The sequence below is a fragment of the Rhipicephalus microplus genome, unplaced genomic scaffold, assembly GCF_043290135.1.
Source record: "Rhipicephalus microplus isolate Deutch F79 unplaced genomic scaffold, USDA_Rmic scaffold_551, whole genome shotgun sequence".
Taxonomy (NCBI): Eukaryota; Metazoa; Arthropoda; class Arachnida; order Ixodida; family Ixodidae; genus Rhipicephalus; species Rhipicephalus microplus.
In genome coordinates, this window is record NW_027465111.1 from 20001 (window position 1) to 32500 (window position 12500).

The window sequence follows — 12500 nt, forward strand, 5'->3', positions numbered from 1 at the left end:
CGCAGTAGGGGTTTAAAACAAAGCTGGTCCCAAAACCGCGCCAAGTACGAAAGGAACAGCGCGGTCGAGACTCGGAAGAAAAAGCTTTCAAAGTGTCGTAGCACGATGCACACTGCTGTTCGTGTGGAACAAACGTGACTACCGTGCTGTACGGTGGAGTTCTGTGCGCAAAAGCGGCGGGTGTGTTTCTAAGCACCACAGCGTTGTGTCAAAAAAGAGGTGCCTGAGAGAAACGCATGCGACTGCCGTGCTTTGCGGCATAGCACCGTGCGCAAAAACGGTGCGCATGCAAGAGGTGTCAGAGCTAGCGAACTTTTGCCACGAGCAACAGGTCACTAAAAGCCTATAGATGACGGTGTTGGAGGAAAAGAAAAATATCGAGAAAGCACTGCGGTGTGCCGTGCGTAGGGACGGGCGCGCGTGCCACATGCCGCCGAAATATGGGTGTCGGAGAAAACAGAGTGCCGCGCGTAACGAGGGGCGCGCGTGTTACAGAGAGATATGCCCAAACGCATGAAAGTGTACGCAGGTGTCCTAAGGCAGTTTCTTTTTTTTTTCCTCATTTTGATGTCGCCCCGGCTGACGTGGTTTTCGTTTTTCCGTGCCGCCCCGGCTGACGCGGTTTTCGTTTTTCCGTGCCGCCCCGGCTGACGCAGTTTTTGCGCCGCCCCGGCTGACGCGGTTTTCGCGCCGCCCCGGCTGACGCGGTTCCGACTTTGCACTTTTTGGCTCACCCCGGCTGGCGGCCCACTCACTCGATCGCCAGGTCTGTTTGCCCCGGTGGTTCCACCGCCAGGCTTAAGCGCGAACTTTTTTTGTTTGTTTTCTTTTGATTAAGCGCAAGCTTTTTTCTTTGTTTTCTTTTGATTAAGCGCGGGCTTTTTTCTTTGTTTTTTTTGCATTCGCCCCGGCAGACGCGGTTTTTGCGCCGCCCCGGCTGACGCGGTTTTTGCCGCCCCGGCTGACGCAGTTCGGACTTAGCACTTTTCGGCTGTGCCTGGCTGGCGGCCCACTCACTCGATCGCCATGTCTGTTTGCCACAGTTTTCCCGGTGGTGCCGCACCCGGGCTCGCCCCGGCTGACGCGGTTTCGTGCCGCCCCGGCAGACGCGGTTTTCGCGCCGCCCCGGCTGACGCGGTTTCGTGCCGCCCCGGCAGACGCGGTTTTTTGCCGCCCCGGCAGACGCGTTTTTTTTTTCTTTCGCCCCGGCTGACGCAGTTTTCGCGCCGCCCCGGCAGACGCGGTTTTCGCGCCGCCCCGGCAGACGCGGTTTTTTGCGCCGCCCCGGCTGACGCAGTTCGGACTTGGCACTTTTTGGCTGAGCCTGGCTGGCGGCCCACTCACTCGATCGCCATGTCTGTTTGCCACAGTTTTCCCGGTGGTGCCGCACCCGGGCTCGCCCCGGCTGACGCAGTTTTCGCGCCGCCCCGGCTGACGCGGTTTCGTGCCGCCCCGGCAGACGCGGTTTTTTGCGCCGCCCCGGCTGACGCGGTTTTTTGCCGCCCCGGCTGACGCAGTTCGGACTTGGCACTTTTCGGCTGTGCCTGGCTGGCGGCCCACTCACTCGATCGCCATGTCTGTTTGCCACAGTTTTCCCGGTGGTGCCGCACCCGGGCTCGCCCCGGCAGACGCGTTTTTTTTTTTTCTTTCGCCCCGGCTGACGCAGTTTTCGCGCCGCCCCGGCTGACGCGGTTTCGTGCCGCCCCGGCAGACGCGGTTTTTTGCGCCGCCCCGGCTGACGCGGTTTTTGCCGCCCCGGCTGACGCAGTTCGGACTTAGCACTTTTTGGCTGAGCCTGGCTGGTGGCCCACTCACTCGATCGCCATGTCTGTTAGCCACAGTTTTCCCGGTGGTGCCGCACCCGGGCTCGCCCCGGCTGACGCAGTTTTCGCGCCGCCCCGGCTGACGCGGTTTCGTGCCGCCCCGGCAGACGCGGTTTTCGCGCCGCCCCGGCTGACGCGGTTTTTGCCGCCCCGGCTGACGCAGTTCGGACTTAGCACTTTTCGGCTGTGCCTGGCTGGCGGCCCACTCACTCGATCGCCATGTCTGTTTGCCACAGTTTTCCCGGTGGTGCCGCACCCGGGCTCGCCCCGGCTGACGCAGTTTTCGCGCCGCCCCGGCTGACGCGGTTTCGTGCCGCCCCGGCAGACGCGGTTTTCGCGCCGCCCCGGCTGACGCGGTTTCGTGCCGCCCCGGCAGACGCGGTTTTTTGCCGCCCCAGCTGACGCAGTTCGGACTTAGCACTTTTTGGCTGAGCCTTGCTGGCGGCCCACTCACTCGATCGCCATGTCTGTTTGCCACAGTTTTCCCGGTGGTGCCGCACCCGGGCTCGCCCCGGCAGACGCGTTTTTTTTTTCTTTCGCCCCGGCTGACGCAGTTTTCGCGCCGCCCCGGCAGACGCGGTTTTCGCGCCGCCCCGGCAGACGCGGTTTTTTGCGCCGCCCCGGCTGACGCGGTTTTTTGCCGCCCCGGCTGACGCAGTTCGGACTTGGCACTTTTTGGCTGAGCCTGGCTGGCGGCCCACTCACTCGATCGCCATGTCTGTTTGCCACAGTTTTCCCGGTGGTGCCGCACCCGGGCTCGCCCCGGCTGACGCAGTTTTCGCGCCGCCCCGGCAGACGCGGTTTCGTGCCGCCCCGGCAGACGCGGTTTTTTGCGCCGCCCCGGCTGACGCGGTTTTTTGCCGCCCCGGCTGACACGGTTCGGACTTTGCACTTTTCGGCTGTGCCTGGCTGGCGGCCCACTCACTCGATCGCCATGTCTGTTTGCCACAGTTTTCCCGGTGGTGCCGCACCCGGGCTCGCCCCGGCAGACGCGTTTTTTTTTTTTTTCTTTCGCCCCGGCTGACGCAGTTTTCGCGCCGCCCCGGCTGACGCGGTTTCGTGCCGCCCCGGCAGACGCGGTTTTTTGCGCCGCCCCGGCTGACGTGGTTTTTGCCGCCCCGGCTGACGCAGTTCGGACTTTGCACTTTTTGGCTGAGCCTGGCTGGCGGCCCACTCACTCGATCGCCATGTCTGTTTGCCACAGTTTTCCCGGTGGTGCCGCACCCGGGCTCGCCCCGGCAGACGCGTTTTTTTTTTTTCCTTCGCCCCGGCAGACGTGGTTCCCCCCCCCCCCTCCGTCTTTCTTTTTGTTTTTTTTTTTCGCCGCGGCTGAAGTGGATTTTTCGGTGCCTCGACGCCCCGGTAGTCGCGGTTTTTCCGTTTCCGCACGGCCCCGGCTGACGCTGCTCGGTCACAGTCGCCTTTTGTGGTGATTGCAGACTTCTTGAGCGCGGGTGTTTTTTTTTTTGTTGTTGTTGTTGTTTTATTACGCATTCGCTCCAGCAGACGCTGTTTAGACTTTTTGTTTCCTCTTTTATCCTGCGACGAGGTGACGAGGTTTATTCGGTGCCCCGCCGCCCCGGCTGAAGTGATTTTTCCTGTCCCGTGCCGCCCCGGCTGACGCGGTTGGGACTTCGCGTTTGTTCGGCCGCCACGGGTTTTGGCGCACTCGCTCGGTTGCTTGTTGTTGCCACTTGTTGCGAACCCAGGTTTCTTGAGCGAGCGCGGGCGTTTTTTCTTCCTTTCTTTCTTTGTTCTATGTGTTAGCGAATCGGCCTTTAATATCACACGAGGACTCACAACCAACAATTTTCAGTTTGAAGTGTAAAAAATCTGCAGGTGTTGACGTAACTGACTTGCCCCGTACCCTTGAGTACATCCATGAAGTTCTCGTAGTACTACTAAATCGCATTATTCCAAGTGGAGAAATTCCCATAAACTTGCAAACCTCTACACGAAAATCGGTGCGCGTGATAAAGTTGAAAATTATCGTCCGATATCAAATGTGCCTTCTATAACACAAATTCTAGGAAAAAAAAAAAAAAAACACTTGTTCGCCGTTTTCTGCGCCGTGACTGGCAGCACTCCGGCGAAGCGAAACGGGGTCGATTCGAGCACGATATCGGCGTCTTTCGACGTGCTCGCCGGCGACCGTCGCACGAGTACGTCGCACGAGCGCGTCTGCCGGGGCGCCGTTTGCGAAGCCGACGCAAAAGTGGGAACCGCCGCTCGGATGATCGCCGCTTTCGGCAGAGTGAGTGTTGGCACTCCGGGGAAGCGAAACAGCGTGAATGCGCCCACGAAATCGGCGTATTTTGAAGTGCCCGCCGGCGACCGTCGCACGAGTACGGTAAACCGCGTCAGCCGGGGCGTAGTTCGGGACGCCGACGAAAAAGTGGGAAGCGCAACTCGGATCTTCGCCGTTTTTGCAGGAGTGAGTGGCGGCCCTCCTGCGAGACCAAGAAGCATCGATTCGTGCACGAATTCGGCGCCTTTCGACGTGATCGCCGGCGACCGTCGCTCGAGTAGGGCAAACCGCGTCTGCCGGGGCGGGCTTCGGGACGCCGATGCGAAAGTGGGAAACGCTGCTCGGATGTTCGCCGTTTTTGGCCGAGTGAGTGCTGGCACACGGGCGAAGCCAAACGGGGCCGATTACGGCACGATATCGGCGTCTTTCGACGTGCCCGCCGGCGACCGTCGCACGAGTACGGTAAACCGCGTCAGCCCGGGCGGAGTTCGGGACGCCGATGCGAAAGTGGAGAACGCCGCTCGGATCTTCGCCGTTTTTGGAGGAGTGAGTGGCGGCACTCCGGAGAAGCCAGGGAGCGCCAATTAGCGCACGATATCGGCGTCTTTCGACGCGCTCGCCGGCGACCGTCGCACGAGTAGGGCAAACCGCGTCTGCCGGGGCGGGGTTTACGACGCCGACGCAAAAGTGGGAACCGCCGCTCGGATGTTGGCCGTTTTTGGCAGAGTGAGTGCTGGCACTCCGGCGACGCGAAAGAGCGCGAATGCGCCCACGAAAGTGGCGTATTTGGACGTGCGTGACGGCGACCGCTGCAGGAGTACGAAAAACCACGTCAGCCGGGGCGAGCGACACACGGCGGTCTGGGTGCTTATCGCTGCTATTATAGGGGCACCCCGGCAGACGCAGAAAAAAAAAAAAAAATTTTCGACCTTCTTTTTTGCTGGTCGAGCTCGGGTAACCCAGGTCGCAATGGGAGCCGCGCACGAAAGCGGCGTCGCGAGACGCGTTCGCGGTCGCTAGTCGCACGAGCTCGGCAACCGCGTCAGCCGGCGCGGAGTTCGGGATGCCGACGGCTAAGTGGGTACCGCTGCTCGGATGTTCGCCGTTTTTGGCCGAGTGAGTGCTGGCACTCCGGTGAAGCCAAGGAGCGCCAATTCGTGCACGATATCGGCGTCTTTCGACGTGCCCGCCGGCCACCGCCGCACGAGTACGGCAAACCGCGTCTGCCGGGGCGGGGTTCGCGACGCGTACGCAATAGTGGGAACCGTCGCTCGGATGTTCGTCGTCTTTGGCCGAGCGAGTGCTGGCACTCCGGCGAAGCGAAACGGGGCCGATTCGGGCACGATATCGGCGTATTTCGACGTGCTCGCCGGCGACCGTCGCACGAGTACGGCAAAGCGCGTCTGCCGGGGCGAGGTTTGCGACGCCGACGAAAAAGTGGGAAGCGCCGCTCGGATCTTCGCCGTTTTTGCAGGAGTGAGTGGCGGCCCTCCTGCGAGACCAAGAAGCATCGACTCGCGCACGATATCGGTGTCTTTCGACGTGCCCGCCGGCCACCGCCGCACGAGTACGGCAAACCGCGTATGCCGGGGCGGGGTTGGCGACGCCGACGCAAAAGTGGGAACCGCCACTAGGATGTTCGCCGTTTTTGGCAGAGTGAGTGCTGGCACTCCGGCGAAGCGAAAGAGCGCGAATGCGCCCACGAAAGTGGCGTGTTTGGACGTGCTTGACGACGACCACCGCAGGAAAACGAAAAACCACGTCAGCCGGGGCGAGCGACCCATGGCGGTCTGGGTGCTTATCGCTGCTATTATAGGGGCACCCCGGCAGACGCAAAAAAAAAAAAAAAAATTTTTTTCGACATTCTTTTTTGCTCGTCGACCTCGGGTGACCCAGGTCGCAGTGGGAGCCGCGCACGAAAGCGGCGTCGCGAGACGGCTTCGCGGTCGCTAGTCGCACGAGCTCGGCAACCGCGTCTGCCGGGGCGGAGTTCGGGACGCCGACGGCTAAGTGGGAACCGCCGCTCGGATGTTCGCCGTTTGTGGCCGAGTGAGTGCTGGCACTCCGGCGAAGCCAAACGGGGCCGATTCCGGCACGATATCGGCGTCTTTCTACGTGCTCGCCGGCGACCGTCGCACGAGTACGGCAAAGTGCGTCTGCCGGGGCGGGGTTTGCGACGCGTACGCAATAGTGAGAACCGTCGCTCGGATGTTCGTCGTCTTTCGCCGAGCCAGTGCTGGCAATCCGGCGAAGCCGAACGGAGCCGATTCGGGCACGATATCGGCGTCTTTCCACGTGCTCGCCGGCGACCGTCGCACGAGTACGGTAAACCGCGTCAGCCGGGGCGGAGTTCGGGACGCCGATGCGAAAGTGGGAAGCGCCGCTCGGATCTTCGCCGTTTTTGGAGGAGTCAGTGGCGGCACTCCGGTGAAGCCAAGGTGCGCCAATTCGCGCACGATATCGGCGTCTTTCGACGTGCCCGCCGGCCACCGTCGCACGAGTACGGCAAACCTCGTCTGCCGGGGCGGGGTTTGCGACGCCGACGCAAAAGTGGGAACCGCCGCTCGGATGTTCGCCGTTTTTGGCAGAGTGAGTGCTGGCACTCCGGCGAAGCGAAAGAGCGCGAATGCGCCCACGAAAGTGGCGTGTTTGGACGTGCTTGACGACGACCACCGCAGGAAAACGAAAAACCACGTCAGCCGGGGCGAGCGACCCATGGCGGTCTGGGTGCTTATCGCTGCTATTATAGGGGCACCCCGGCAGACGCAAAAAAAAAAAAAATTTTTTTCGACATTCTTTTTTGCTCGTCGACCTCGGGTGACCCAGGTCGCAGTGGGAGCCGCGCACGAAAGCGGCGTCGCGAGACGGCTTCGCGGTCGCTAGTCGCACGAGCTCGGCAACCGCGTCTGCCGGGGCGGAGTTCGGGACGCCGACGGCTAAGTGGGAACCGCCGCTCGGATGTTCGCCGTTTGTGGCCGAGTGAGTGCTGGCACTCCGGCGAAGCCAAACGGGGCCGATTCCGGCACGATATCGGCGTCTTTCTACGTGCTCGCCGGCGACCGTCGCACGAGTACGGCAAAGTGCGTCTGCCGGGGCGGGGTTTGCGACGCGTACGCAATAGTGAGAACCGTCGCTCGGATGTTCGTCGTCTTTCGCCGAGCCAGTGCTGGCACTCCGGCGAAGCCGAACGGAGCCGATTCGGGCACGATATCGGCGTCTTTCCACGTGCTCGCCGGCGACCGTCGCACGAGTACGGTAAACCGCGTCAGCCGGGGCGGAGTTCGGGACGCCGATGCGAAAGTGGGAAGCGCCGCTCGGATCTTCGCCGTTTTTGGAGGAGTCAGTGGCGGCACTCCGGTGAAGCCAAGGTGCGCCAATTCGCGCACGATATCGGCGTCTTTCGACGTGCCCGCCGGCCACCGTCGCACGAGTACGGCAAACCTCGTCTGCCGGGGCGGGGTTTGCGACGCCGACGCAAAAGTGGGAACCGCCGCTCGGATGTTCGCCGTTTTTGGCAGAGTGAGTGCTGGCACTCCGGCGAAGCGAAAGAGCGTGAATGCGCCCACGAAAGTAGCGTATTTGGACGTGCTTGACGGCGACCGCCGCAGGAGTACGAAAAACCACGTCAGCCGGGGCGAGCGACCCACGGCGGTCTGGGTGCTTATCGCTGCTATTATAGGGGCACCCCGGCAGACGCAGAAAGAAAAAAAAAAATGGGGACATGGCGTGCGTCACCGTGCGGCTTCGCAGCGTTGCCGAAGTCGCCGAGCCCTTCGACTGAGCCGAACGGCGGACAGGGAACGTTGGTCGGCCGTTCTAACCTGTCGGTGCCACGCCGAGACGTCGTTAAGGAAAACCGCGTCGTGGGCCTCTACGACGCCGTCGAGTCGTTGTACGTTTGGTGTCCAGCGTGTCGGCGGCGAGTAGCGGACACGTCGTTCACGACTTCGGTCTTTCGCAGTCGACGCGAACTTGCGGAGAGTCGTGGTGCCTCACGTTTTCGGCAGAAACCGCGGCGGAATTTTCCCGTGCGTGCGCGCACGACCTCGGTGCTGTGCCGTCAGCGTAGTGTTGCACAAACTCGTGGCCTACCCAAGGTGCGGTACGTTTGCGGCCGTATCCTCGGTGGGAATTTCGTGAGTAGGGTCGCAAATTCTACGACCTCGGCGGGTTTGAGAGCGACGTAGACTTGTGGCACGCTCAACATGCCACACGTTTCGGGGCACACCCGCGGTGAAATTTTCTCGAGTACGCTCGTATTAGGGCCCAAGGAGGTCTGGGTACTTATCGCTGCTATTATGTGGGGGTTCTCGTGAGCGGCGTACGCGAAAGCGACCGGGTGTCTGATATGCGGCGGGCTTCGGCCTCGTCAAGCGTGTCCTCGGGTCTGCTCCAGGGGAATCCACGGCAGTCGTCTGCAGCCTCATCCGCTTGATGCGTTAGGGGCTGGTTGTCGGACGGTGCCGTTTTACCACGATATCGAGGTGTGTTCCGTGTCGTCCTCGGGCGATTCAGATGCGAAAGCGCCGAAGACGCGGGCGTGACCCGTCGTCTGGCGGCTTTGCAGTCTCGGCTCCGTTGCTAGTTCCGGCCGGTCCACCGACAGTGCAGCGGGCTTGGGCAACCCGCACGGCGCGACCGAGTCGATGCAACGAAAAAGAGCGAGCATGAACGTGCTTCTTGCCGCACGGCTCCCACTCGTCTTTCGGGAAGGTTGTGCCGTAGCGAGCTCGAACGCCGTCATCTCGGAGTGCAAAATAAGCGTGTTGGGGCGCCTGAAGGTGGCCTCCGCCGCACACAGACTGCGTCCGGCCCGCCGAGGGCGAGGACGGACGCGCAGTCGAACGATTACCTGGTTGATCCTGCCAGTAATCATATGCTTGTCTCAAAGATTAAGCCATGCATGTCTAAGTACATGCCGAAATAAGGCGAAACCGCGAATGGCTCATTAAATCAGTTATGGTTCCTTAGATCGTTTCTTCCTACTTGGATAACTGTGGCAATTCTAGAGCTAATACATGCAGTGAGCCTGGAGCCCTTTGGGTAACGGGTGCTTTTATTAGACCAAGATCGATCGGGTTTCGGCCCGTATTGTGTGGTGACTCTGGATAACTTTGTGCTGATCGCATGGCCACGAGCCGGCGACGTTTCTTTCAAGTGTCTGCCTTATCAACTTTCGATGGTAGGTTACTTGCTTACCATGGTTGTTACGGGTAACGGAGAATCAGGGTTCGATTCCGGAGAGGGAGCCTGAGAAACGGCTACCACATCCAAGGAAGGCAGCAGGCGCGCAAATTACCCACTCCCGGCACGGGGAGGTAGTGACGAAAAATAACAATACGGGACTCTTTTGAGGCCCCGTAATTGAAATGAGTACACTCTAAATCCTTTAACGAGGATCAATTGGAGGGCAAGTCTGGTGCCAGCAGCCGCGGTAATTCCAGCTCCAATAGCGTATACTAAAGCTGCTGCGGTTAAAAAGCTCGTAGTTGGATCTCAGTTCCAGACGAGTAGTGCATCTACCCGATGCGACGGCTCGGACTGAACATCATGCCGGTTCTTTCTTGGTGCACTTCATTGTGTGCCTCGAGATGGCCGGTGCTTTTACTTTGAAAAAATTAGAGTGCTCAACGCAGGCGAGTCGCCTGAATAAACTTGCATGGAATAATAGAACAAGACCTCGTTTCTGTTCTGTTGGTTTTTGGAATACGAGGTAATGATTAAGAGGGACGGACGGGGGCATTCGTATTGCGGCGCTAGAGGTGAAATTCTTGGACCGTCGCAAGACGAACTACTGCGAAAGCATTTGCCAAGAATGTTTTCATTGATCAAGAACGAAAGTCAGAGGTTCGAAGGCGATCAGATACCGCCCTAGTTCTGACCATAAACGATGCCAACCAGCGATCCGCCTGAGTTACTCAAATGACTCGGCGGGCAGCTTCCGGGAAACCAAAGTATTTGGGTTCCGGGGGAAGTATGGTTGCAAAGCTGAAACTTAAAGGAATTGACGGAAGGGCACCACCAGGAGTGGAGCCTGCGGCTTAATTTGACTCAACACGGGAAAACTTACCCGGCCCGGACACTGGGAGGATTGACAGATTGAGAGCTCTTTCTTGATTCGGTGGATGGTGGTGCATGGCCGTTCTTAGTTGGTGGAGCGATTTGTCTGGTTAATTCCGATAACGAACGAGACTCTAGCCTATTAAATAGGTGCGGGGTTCCCAGCACATTACAAACTTCTTAGAGGGACAAGCGGCTCCTAGCCGCACGAAACAGAGCAATAACAGGTCTGTGATGCCCTTAGATGTCCGGGGCCGCACGCGCGCTACACTGAAGGAAGCAGCGTGTCTTTATCCCTGTCTGAAAAGACTGGGTAACCCGTGGAACTTCTTTCGTGATTGGGATAGGGGCTTGCAATTGTTCCCCTTGAACGAGGAATTCCCAGTAAGCGCGAGTCATAAGCTCGCGTTGATTACGTCCCTGCCCTTTGTACACACCGCCCGTCGCTACTACCGATTGAATGATTTAGTGAGGTCTTCGGACCGATGTCCGGCGCGGCCTTTCGGTTGCGCCGGTCTGTTGGAAAGATGACCAAACTTGATCATTTAGAGGAAGTAAAAGTCGTAACAAGGTTTCCGTAGGTGAACCTGCGGAAGGATCATTAACGGATTGTGAAGGGTGAGCGCCTCAGCTGCGTCTGCGCCCGACACTTTCTGCCGCTGACCCCGTTTGGACGCGGGGTCGGCTTTTCCCCACGGGGCTGCCTGAATGTGGAGCGGCACCCCGTGACAAATTGTTGCGCCCAGCGGACGCCAACACCGCGACCTTGGACGGTCGGCCAGGTGGCGGACGCGGGTACAAACGGCGCAACGCACTCATAGGTCGGCTTTCGACCCGCCACTGCACCGTGGCTCGAAGCGCTCGAAATGCGCGACCCGACCGCTGCGGGACCGCCTAGTACTGTAAACAGGAGCGGCGGAGCGCGAACGGCGAGTCGTGGTTACGTCGGTAGAAGGCGAGGCTGCGCGTTCCCGAAACGCCAGCCGAGTGCCCTCCCGACCGTTCGAGCGTGCAAGAACGAGACCCGACAATCGCGCGGCGACTGCCAAGTACGAGAGGAACGGCACAAGCGTCGGCGGTCGGTCAAGGAACTGGCGATGTGACGGGTCCGCTGTGCACCAGTGCATACCGTCCCGCCGTCCGCGGCAAGCGCCTCCGCGTCCTCGGGTGACGGAGGCTGCCGGTCGGTTCTTGCAGGCGAGGGATCTCGCTGGCACCGGTTCGCGTTGACGCGCGGCCGGTCATGGCACGGCGATGCGACGGCCGAGGTGCGCAGTACTCGATGGAGGAACCGCACGCTCCGATGACCGTCCCGCCCTCCGCGGCGTATGCGTACCGACCGTAATGGTTGCAGCAGCGCCGGCCGGCTTTTGAATTCGCCACACGAAACACGGTGCGAGATCGCGGTTAGGGGAGCGTCGACGTTGCCAGGCGTTTTGCTTGCTGCCGAGGGAAAGGCGGCACGGCCACGTCGCGCTCGTCGCGATTAGCGGGTCTGCGCGCTTTGGGAAGGTGCCGCAACGACTTGCCGAAAGAGGAAGCACGGAAGAACGAGGGACTTGGACGTCCCGACAATTGAACGCACTTGCGGCCAGGCCCTTGCTGGCTTCGTTCTTCCGCCTCGAGTAGGCTCGTACGCGGCTCCGGCGCCGAAAGTGGTCCTTGGCACCGACTTCGGTGGACGTGGGAAGTGCCGCGCAAGTACGGCGCGCCTGGCTCCACCTGTTGGCTAAAGTAGGCAGCCGGATCGGCATTTTGGTGTGCGGTGGCAAACCGTGGATGCGAAAAAAGCTTGTGCGATTTCGTGGAACAAAAAGCGGGGGTCCCCCTTTTTATGCGGAGGAGACCGACCCGCCCGCCGTGGTGAACCGCGACGCCACGGTAAAAACGGGAGAGGCTTGTCGATGGGACCGTGCATCCCGCGCTCCACGGAGGCCGGGAGGCGGCCGCCCGAGGAAATGTGTAGCCGTCGAGGCCCGCATCTGCGTGCACTCTTATCCAAATGGGTGTACCGCAGGCATTTTCTGGTTAGGCGGGCCAATGAGAGCGAGCACACAACGATACCTACGGGTCCGGCTTGGAGAACCGGCTTCGACGCCTCCCGAGTATTTATAGAGGGGTGGACCACGAAAGCACTCGCAAGTAGCGGAAGCGAAACGCCGTCCGAAACACACCGTTTGCTCGATTTGCGGCAGCCGAAAAAGGCGCGGCAGAGTTTTGGAGTCCAAGCGTGCGCTGAAAAGCGCCCTTCTTGGCCACTGTTTGGCCGAGTGCCAGAAACGTTTGGTTTTGACTGTACGGAATTGAACAAACACTTTTTCACGACTCTAAGCGGTGGATCACTCGGTTCTCGGGTCGATGAAGAACGC

The 12500-nt window shown here is 60.3% G+C and overlaps 2 non-coding genes across 2 annotated transcripts in view; both read left to right on the forward strand.

The window, feature by feature from the left end:
• Nucleotides 1-8920: 8920 nt before the first annotated feature.
• On the forward strand, nucleotides 8921-10735 carry LOC142795115 (small subunit ribosomal RNA). Its single transcript, XR_012892771.1, has one exon. It is a non-coding gene; the product is annotated as a small subunit ribosomal RNA (ribosomal RNA).
• A 1719-nt stretch (nucleotides 10736-12454) lies between these two features.
• LOC142795113 (5.8S ribosomal RNA) overlaps nucleotides 12455-12500 on the forward strand; it is a 153-nt gene continuing 107 nt past the window's right edge. Inside the window, exon 1 of the ribosomal RNA XR_012892769.1 lies at nucleotides 12455-12500. This exon is cut by the window's right edge and continues 107 nt beyond it. This is a non-coding gene — a ribosomal RNA (5.8S ribosomal RNA).